Consider the following 9,735-nt stretch of genomic DNA (forward strand, 5'->3'; position numbering starts at 1 on the left):
AGAACATCTTTATCTTCTCAACTGAAACTCTATACCCATTAATCAGTAAGTTCCCCTTCCGCCTGCATCCCAGCCCCTGGCAACCACCATTCTGCTTTCTGTCTGTATGAATTTTTCTACTCTCTCTATATCTTACATAAGTGGAATCATACACTTGTTCTTTTGTGTCTGGCTTCTTTCACTTAACATCTTCAAGGTTCATCCTTGTTGTAGCATGCTTCAATACATCCTTACTTTTTTTTTTTATTTATTTTTATTTATTTTTTTTTGCGGTACGCGGGCCTCTCACTGTTGTGGCCTCTCCCGTTGCGGAGCACAGGCTCCGGATGCGCAGGCTCAGCGGCCATGGCTCACTGGCCCAGCCGCTCCGCGGCATGTGGGATCTTCCCAGACCGGGGCATGAACCCGTGTCCCCTGCATCGGCAGGCGGACTCTCAACCACTGCGCCACCAGCGAAGCCCCATCCTTACTTTTTATGACTGAATAATACTCCATTGTGTGGATGTACAACATTTTGTTTATTCATCTGTCGATAGACACTTGTTTTCCCTCTGCCTTTTGGCTATTGTGAATAATGCTACTATGAATATATATGTATGTACAAATATCTTAAACAGTATTAGTATGTTATTAGGCTGTTTTTCTTTAGAAGAGATTAAAGCAATTTAATGGCTGTAAGATAGGAAGCTCTGAGACAGTAAGAGAAGACTCCAGGATCTTCTTTAATTAATTGTGTTGGTTTTGTAAAACAGCCTAAGAGTTTTCCCCCAGTGCACCCTCCCCCATTACTGGGTGGGGAAGCCTGGCAAAGCCTAAAGAAGAATCACTTTACCTTATGTTCTCCCAAAAAAGTCTATGATTCTCCCTGGCCATTTGACGGAAAGTGGGGAAAGCTGTTGGCCTTACTGTCCTGGAATTCTAAGATCAGGAGAAACATCAGCATTCATTCATTTATTCATTTAAGAAACACGTATTAAATGCCTGTCATGTACCATGGTGTATGTGTGTGAGGCGCAGTGACAGAAAGAAATCCCTGCCCTTCTGATGCAGTTGGGCATTATTTAGATGTAGGTGGAGATATTCAGCATTGCCAGTTATGTTGCCTTTGGTTTTTCAGATAGTCCTTCCCTTGGAGGCTTAAACGTTATTTTTGGGGTAGACAGATTAAAAGTTAATTGTTAAACATTTTGAGATTTGATTTTGAGAGACTGTTCTAGTTACCATATTGATTCTTGGTATAATAAAATAAGAGAAGCCATTGTATAGATGATGAAATTGAGGCACAGAGAGGTTAGATGACTTGCCAAGCTCACAGACCAAGACCTACAACCTTAATCCCCGCTCAACACTGTCCTCTGGAGAAGCGACAGCTCCAGGACAAAGGCCTGACTCCTGTCATGGGATCCTTACCTATAAAACATATCAGTTGGCTAAAGTATAGGTTTCATGCCATTTCAATAAAAACCCTCAATGCAAATTTTCTTAAAATACTACTAAAATGTATATAAAAGATTAAGTGGGATGGGAAAGAGGTAGAAAGCTATGAAATTTTCAAAGAGGAAAAATAATGAATGGTCTTGCCCTACCAGATTATAAAATGCCATATATTATAAAGCCATAGTGATTGAACTAGTGTGATACTGATGCCAAAATCAACAGACAGGTATATGAACTAGATTAGTTAGGTCAGAAAGAAACCGCAGTGTAATTACAGTTTGTTATATCTTAAAGGAAGCATAAAATCACTGAACAAGTGGTACTGGAACAATTGGTTAAAGAACTGGGAAAAACTTTTAATTATATCTTTACCTCTTACCATTTATCAAAATAAATTTTAGATAAGTTAAAGTTAAATGCTAACAATGCCTTGAAAAAGAAGAAAAGATAGGCGAACAAATTTTATTTAATTTATTATTTTTATTTTTTTGAATTTTACTTTATTTTATTTTTCTATATATAGCAGGTTCTTATTAGGTGAACATATTTTAAAACTTAAATCCCAGTAGACAAGTCTCAGAATGTCTACTAACATTACAACTATCCAACCTCATTAGTTTCCAAGAGAATGTAAATTAAAACAATGACAATTTAATCTAGCAAATTAACAAAGGTTAAAAAAAAAGTTTGGTGTTGTTATGGGTATAGGGAAATGGGAGATTTAATCTAGTGGTAGAAAAATAAATTGGTATAACTTGTCTACAAAGCAATTTGGCAAGGTTCTTTTCAAAGTTTTTATCTATTGACCTAGTTATGGCACTTTTAGAAATCTATACCAAGGAAATACTGGGAAACTCTAAAACTTATATACAAGGACACATACCCTGGGATTATTTATAATAAGAACAAACAAATAACTTAAAAGTCTAACAGTAGGGGGAGAGTTAAATGAGTTAAGAAATAACATGTCATAATTCTAGTTTAAAAAATCTGGTGGGTTCCAAAATTTTAGATATATATGTTTAAACGTACCGGTATATTTATAGGTTAGATAGACAGATAGATAGAAAAAAGATGAAGAAGGAAATACACTCAGATACTAAGAGTAATAGGTTGAGTGACCAGATTACTGGCGATATTTATGTTTTAAAAGTTTTTTCAATTTCCTTATCATGTATAGATTTTACTTTTAGACTCACAAAAATGTTGAAGTTGATTTAAAAATATTAACTGGAATTTCCCTGGTGGTCCAGTTTTAAGACTCTGCGCTCCCGATGCAAGGGGCCCAGATTCAATTCCTGGTCAGGGAACTAGATCCCACATGCCACAACTAAGAGCCCGCATGCCACAGCTAAGAGACTGCATGGCACAACTAAAGATCCTGCATGCCACAACGAAGATCTCGCATGCAGCAACTAAGAGCCGGTGCAGCCAAGAAAAAAAAAAAAATTAACCTATTCTTGTCTTTTTATGCCTCTGTTATTTCACCTAAAATATTTGAAAAATGTGTTTCTCAGAGGGCATGAAGGAAAAGGTCACGACCTGGCCCCAGTCCATAGCCTATGCTAACCCTTGGGGACAGGCACAGTCAGAACCCTGGACAAAGCAGGAAGAAATGAAGAATCCAGGGATGCTTGCTGCCTTCCTATTTAGCACTAGTCATTCACTCTCCCTTTGGGTTTCATGTCTCTGGCTCCTCTGTATCTACCATCAAATAAGTTGTTCCTTTGGTGTCTAGTCTATACCTAATACAGGACTGATCATGTCCTTTGCCTCTCTGTTTTGGGGGAGGATTATTTAATTACTCCTTTTCATTGTTTTGTAAATGGTAAATAAATAACAGGGTTAACTTGGCTGCAGCCCTTCGAGTCACAGAGTAAGAATATTGACTTGGTGATATGTCTGTCTATGCCTGTCCCTAGAGACCTTGTCTGGCCCAGGCTGACTCAGCAACTTCCTAGGACCTGAATACCCTCCCGGCTTCACCCCTGCAGTGTTTCCCATCCATGACGTCCTCCCGGAGGGGCCTCCAGGGCCAGGCCTCCCCCACGTGGAAAGCTGGATATGGTTTGACTCAAAAGAACCAGACTTCTTGGGCTTGTGGTGGTCTGTGTGTGGGGACAGCCAAGAGCAAAAACAAAGAGGAGGAACGTGAGAGAGGAGAAAAAGAACGTGTTGGAGGGAGAGAGAAAGGCACAGACACACACACGCAAGCATTTTCAGCCCTGGCTCTGAAATAGTGTGTATGGATAGTCTGCTTTCATTAAACACCACCAGCTGAAAAGTAATCCTACTGCTGTACCAGCTTGGCCCTGGAGTGTCGTGGCCTTAGCACTTCTTTCTAGAAGCAGCTGCCGTGGCCCCGGCCCGGAAGTCTCCTCCTAGAGCTGTGTGTAGTTCATGGAATTGAACACAAGGTGGCAGTAGCGGCACATCTGAGCTCCAACACCTGCCAGCAGGCTGTGCCCCCCCCCCCACACCTGTCCTCCAAGTAAGTTGATGACAGGTTGCCTATCATCAGGTACGACCTGTGTTTGCAACTGAGTTTACCTCTTTTGTAGGACTCAAGAGCAGGACAGGTTACATGATGTGTAGCGCTCAGTGCAAAATTAAAATGTAAGGGCCCTTTGTTCATAAAGCAGGAAAAAGCTACTGTTAAAGGTAGTAAAAGATCCAGTGGAGCTCAGGTGCAGTGAGATAGCCCCTCGGACTTACCTCAGGCACGTCTCACTTCTTGCTCTGGGCCTTCTCTGAGGTTGATGTGGGACACCTGAGGAACCAGGGGACAGCTCGGCACCCACACGTGCACGGCCACCAAATGCAGGGGCTGTGGACGCCCTTGGGAAACTCTGAACCAATCAGCAATGGAAGCCTATGGATAACGGGCTTCCTGTGGCTCCTGGAAGTTCTCAGCGATAGAAACACCTGTCACCAATGCAGTAACACATCCTTGTGTTGCCTTTTCCCCCTTTCTTGGTCACCACCCTCACCCCTCATTCCTGCTCCCCGGGGTTGCTGCCCATATCAGCTACTCGCACGTAAACCTCTGTCATGGAGTCTGCTTTTGCAAGTGGTGGGTGCGTAGGGGAGCTCAGGCTAAGACAAAAATATCCCATCCAACAGATCGTCCCAAATCTTGCTGATACTACTTCTAATTGTCTTTTTCGTTTTCTCCTCTCCTAGTGTTGTTCCTCTTGGTCAGACCCTCTTTATCTCTGCCTGAACTAGTATTAAGTGTATTCCTAATTGCTCTTTCGCCTCCTTTTTTTTAAAACGTAACCCATTTCCTTCCGCTGCAAAACCTCCACGCTTTTCTGCTGCTAGAGTGAACTTTCTAAAACACTGCAACGACTCACTTTTGGTAGCTCCCTTTCTCCTGCAAAATGAAGTCCAGCCCTCTGCAGCTCCCTTTCCATCCCCACGAGAGCCGCTAGACACACCGGATTACCCCCTTCCAAGGTTCCCCTGGGTGACTCTTTCTTGTGAAGACTTTATTTCAGGCAACCTTTCCATCCAGTTCTGTTTAGTTCAAGACGCTACACGTTACTGGGGTTAGCACAGGATATGTCACGTGTGGACACAATCCCACATAAAGGCTTTTAGCTAGTCCACCTCAGTGGAGAGGACTGAAAATACTTTTTCACCAGGCCAGAACCACTGCTGGGGTTTTGGTAAGGAGATAGGAAATTTTGCGTTTGTAGAACTTGAGATCTTGTGGAAAAACAAGGCTCTGAGTGGGGGTAAATATATGAAAAGGTTTTTATTTTTACATTAATCATAAAGACTGATATCTAAATAAAGGCGATGCAATTAATATCTTGCACATTTTAAATTAGTAGTAGCGGATGTGGTACTCAGTTTCCACTTACCATCCTCGACTCAAAAAGTATGTTACATTTTCTTCCCAGCAGTTCCAAGGAGATGCTTGCATATTTGTTTTGATTTGTTGCAGGTAATATGCATACAAGGAGGTTTTTCCTTTCTGAGTCTCATGTTCCATCCCCATATTCAGTATCTTCCTGACTCGAGGACTTGGAATTGTTGATTTTCCACCTCCCTCGTTCTGCCTGCAGGCCGCTGGAAACGGTGTGCAGGTTGGCACTGGCTAAGGTGACGGCCCCCTCGTTTTGCCAGGCCTGTCTCCCTGGCTCGTAGGTGCATTGCTTTTCTTTAATTCTGCTATGATTCAGAGATGTCAAGTAAGTTGGTGCTTGAGATAGATATGGTTTAAGATAATCTTATTTAACCAATGAGACACAGCTCAGCAGGTCATTCCCAACCCTTCCATCCAGCTCCCAGGATTTATAACCTCAGTCATGGCCTTGGTATCTGCATGCAGAAGCACCTACTACCAACTCCTCTTTCGATCTTAGCTACCTGCCTCCTTCCTCTCGGGCTAATTCCCCATTCCAAGGACCTGGTTTACTTTTCTTCATTGCATTCATTTCCTGTGGCTGCCACAACAAATTGCCCCAAACTGGGTGACTTAAAACAATAGAAATTTATTCTCTCACAGGTCTGGAGGCCAGAAGTCCAAAGTCAAATGTCAGGAGGACCACACTCCCTCCAAAAGCTCTAGGGGAGGCTCCTTCCTCCTGCGGCTTCTGGTGGCCCCTGGCACCTCTTGGTTTGCAGCATCATTATTCCAGCCTCTGCTCCTTGCCTTCTTTCCTGTGTGGTCTTTGCTCACTCTTCTGCCTCTTACAAGAACATTCTCATTTGAATGTAGGTCGTTTGAATGGTCTCATCTCAGTCCTTAACCTTAATTACATCTGCAAAGACCTTATTTTCAAATATGGTCACGTTCTGAGGTTTTGGGTAGACATGAATTTTGGGGGGACACTATTCAACTCACTACATCAGCTTTATCAGGATGGTAGTGCAGCACATCTACTTCTAATGCTCTTCCCAGTCTCATTTCCAAGTTCCTCTTTTCCTATCTGACTCCATTAGGAGTGATTCGTACTTTGTGCGCTCCAGATTCAACCATCCTGACTTTCTAAAGAGATATCCAAAGGTAAACACCTATTTACTAGAATTTCTCATGGGGAGAAGTCAAGGTTAGGGAGGGTGGGACTGATAGACTCACATACAGCTCTTTCAATACCGTAGTTGTTTGACATGTTTTATTAATTTGTATTAATTTCCCCTACTTATTTGAAAGTTCCTGAAGGCAACATGTTGTTTTCAACTTAATACCCAAGTTCCTAGCAGAATGTCTAGTAATGTAGTAGGTGTTCATAAATATTTGTTGGATCAAAATTGTTCAAACTCTTATATTTGACGATGTCCTAACCAGATACTGTCGATCTGAATGGGAAAGAACTGGACTGGCACAAAATTTTCCCTTCATGGTTCGTGGGATTCCCTTCAAGTTCAGCCTCTATGAATACAACTTGCTGGCCTAGTATTTTAGCAAAAAATGCCCTTCTGTCTCTCCATTTCCAGGCATGGCAAAGACCATGCTTGCAGTGCTGATGGGGTAACATAGACATTTAGTCTCTTCTGGAGAAGAACAAGAGCTGGCTCAGAGGACGACGGGGGAGTGAAGAGCTCTCATGGCCTTCTCTAAAACACAGTCATAAAGCATGTGCCTTGTCCCCTGGCAAGAAAGTAAAGATGAGGCTTGGCCCCCTTATTCCTAGGATCAAGCATGTTGCCCTAACGCCAGACCCAACAAACCTTGGATAATGATGACAATGCTTATTAATCTGGCTGAAACCCAAGCACATGTAGTCGCTCTGCTACCCCCTGGAATGCCCAAGAGAGCCTGGCCTGCTACCTGGAGAGACAGGACCCCCAGGGTTGTCTGGCCTTCGTGGATTCCAGACCTCCTGCTTCAGTGGAATTCCAGGAGGGCTACGACATTCTCTTTCCCTGTGGCCTCCTTGCCCAAGGCCATGGTCCTCTTTTTTTATTTTTTTTTATTTTTTATTGGAGTATAGTGGATTTACAATGTTGTGTTAGTTTCTGCTGTACGGCAAAGTGAATAAGCTATATATATACATATACCAACTCTTTTTTATATTCTCTGCCCATATAGGTCGTTGCAGAGTATTGAGTAGAGTTCCTTATGCTAGAAGTAGGTCCTTATAAGTAGGTCCTTATGCTATAACTAGGTCCTTATGCTATAACTAGGTCCTTATTTATACTATACTACATATAGTAGTGTATAGTGTGTATATGTTAATCCCAATCTCCCAATTTATCCCTCCCCCTGCCCTTTCCCCCCCAGCATGGTCCTCTTGATTGTCAATCTGATTCTGTTGCTCACTCCTGCCTCTCCAGCTGTGTGGGTGCCTCCTTCTCCTCTTACCAGAGGAAAGTCTACACTTACTCTGAGGTTTTAGATCTAACTCAGGGACCTCCAAGGCCCTCTCCTCCAGCTGCTTGTGGCCCAGGCTGAAACAAAATGTTTCGTGTGGTTTCAGGGATAAGGTCACACCCATTTTCTTTTGCAACGTTCTTAATAGATTTTCATTTGGGGGAATAAACAGTTGATAGGAAAGTAGCTTCTTTCTTTCACATTGTTTCCCCTTTTCTTTTTTTTTTCTTTCTCCTCTTCCTAAGTTTTCTAAATTTCAAACCCTGATGAAAAGGCAAAATATTAGCAGTTTAGCTGAAGTGCATCGCTTTTGGTAGCTAGAGGGACAAAAATACCAAAGAGTCAGAAGTTAGTGGGATTCAAGGGTAGAAAACCTCTGCAGAGCCACAGGGTGAGTCCTGATGATGCCAGCACAAGGCAGAGGTTCCCTTTCCTGGAGAAGATACATGGTGTGATTCTGCAGACCACCCAGCAGCCCCGGAGCAGAAGTGTGTATCATGTCCTCATGTTCGTGGTCCATGCTGGGGCCTGGGAAGGAGCCAGGGGAGAGCACACTCACTTTACATGTCTGTCCAGCAGCCCTCTCCATGGCTTTCTCCCAGAAACCCACAATCCTTAAGTTCTCTCCCATGCCTCACCTCCAGGCTAACATAGTTAGACTAAGAAAAATGTTCCTGGATATACCTTGTCTTCTGCTGAGTTTATCAGTTGTCAGGAAAACCGGGTGGATTTGGATTTTGTCCTGATTTATTTTAGAAAAGGAAATTAAAATTGTGTTTCTACAAAACAGAAACAGACTCACAGACACAGAAAATAAACTTATGGTTACCAAAGGGGAAGCGGGGAGGGATAAATTAGGAATTTGGGATTAACAGATACACACTACTATACATAGAATAGATAAAAAACAAGGTCCTGCTGTATGGCACAGGGAACTATATTCAGTATCTTGTAATAACATATAAGGGAGAAGAATCTGAAAAAGAATATATATATATATATATATATATATAGATAGATCACTTTGCTGTACACTAGAAACTAACACAACATTGTAAATCAACTACACTTCAATAAAAATTAGCAAAACCAAATTACCACCCCAAAATTATATTTCTAGATGTGTTTTTCATTCTCTGCTCTTTGCCATCGTAGATAGCTAATATACTCTTTGGTGTTGTTCACTAATTGTTTTATGTCTAGTCTCTCTGAGGGTAGGATTCATGTCATAACACTTTCTTGGATTTCTCACAGTGCGCAGCACATAATGGGCATTCAGTCCTCAGTAAATACCTTTTCATCAAGTAATTAAATTACTGGATTGAGTTTGACTTGCTGGACATCTGCTTTCAGGGTTCCACTTGGGGTTTTGTCTTTTTCTTTCTTGGGTGCAATTCATGGTGAGGAAACAACCTCGATTTCTCTGCTTAGGAACGAGAAGAGAGAAAAAAAGTACAATGGTAATTACCTAAATTGCCACATCTCCATAGGATTCAGGCTGTAGGGTCATTAGTATCCTATAGAGCACTGAGAAATGTAGTGTATATTCCCTAAAAGACACATGAAGAACATAAACTGCCACTCATTCATTTACTTCTTTCACAGAACCACAGGACAGTACTTCACTAATATTGATTCACTTCTACTACAGGGAGAGCTAATCTGTCTTTCTTTCTAGAGATGTAAACTTCAGAGGGCAGCGATGATGATGAGTCTATTTTGTTCAATTCTATATCCCCATCTCCTAGAACAGTCCCTAGTACATATCATGCATTCAATAAATATTTGAATGAATAGAGTTCAGGTTATATTCGGTATATCCTTACAGATTATATTAATCAGCAGAGACTAGACTTGTCCTCTCATGCATTTGAGGTCTGACTCAGGCCGAGTGTCTCCCACTCTGATTTGATCTGGGATTCGGTACAAAACCTCAGCCTCATGCTGCCAGTAACCACAAGGGTCTGCTTCTG

Source organism: Delphinus delphis, chromosome 1, assembly GCF_949987515.2.
Source record: "Delphinus delphis chromosome 1, mDelDel1.2, whole genome shotgun sequence".
In the NCBI taxonomy this organism is placed as follows: Eukaryota; Metazoa; Chordata; class Mammalia; order Artiodactyla; family Delphinidae; genus Delphinus; species Delphinus delphis.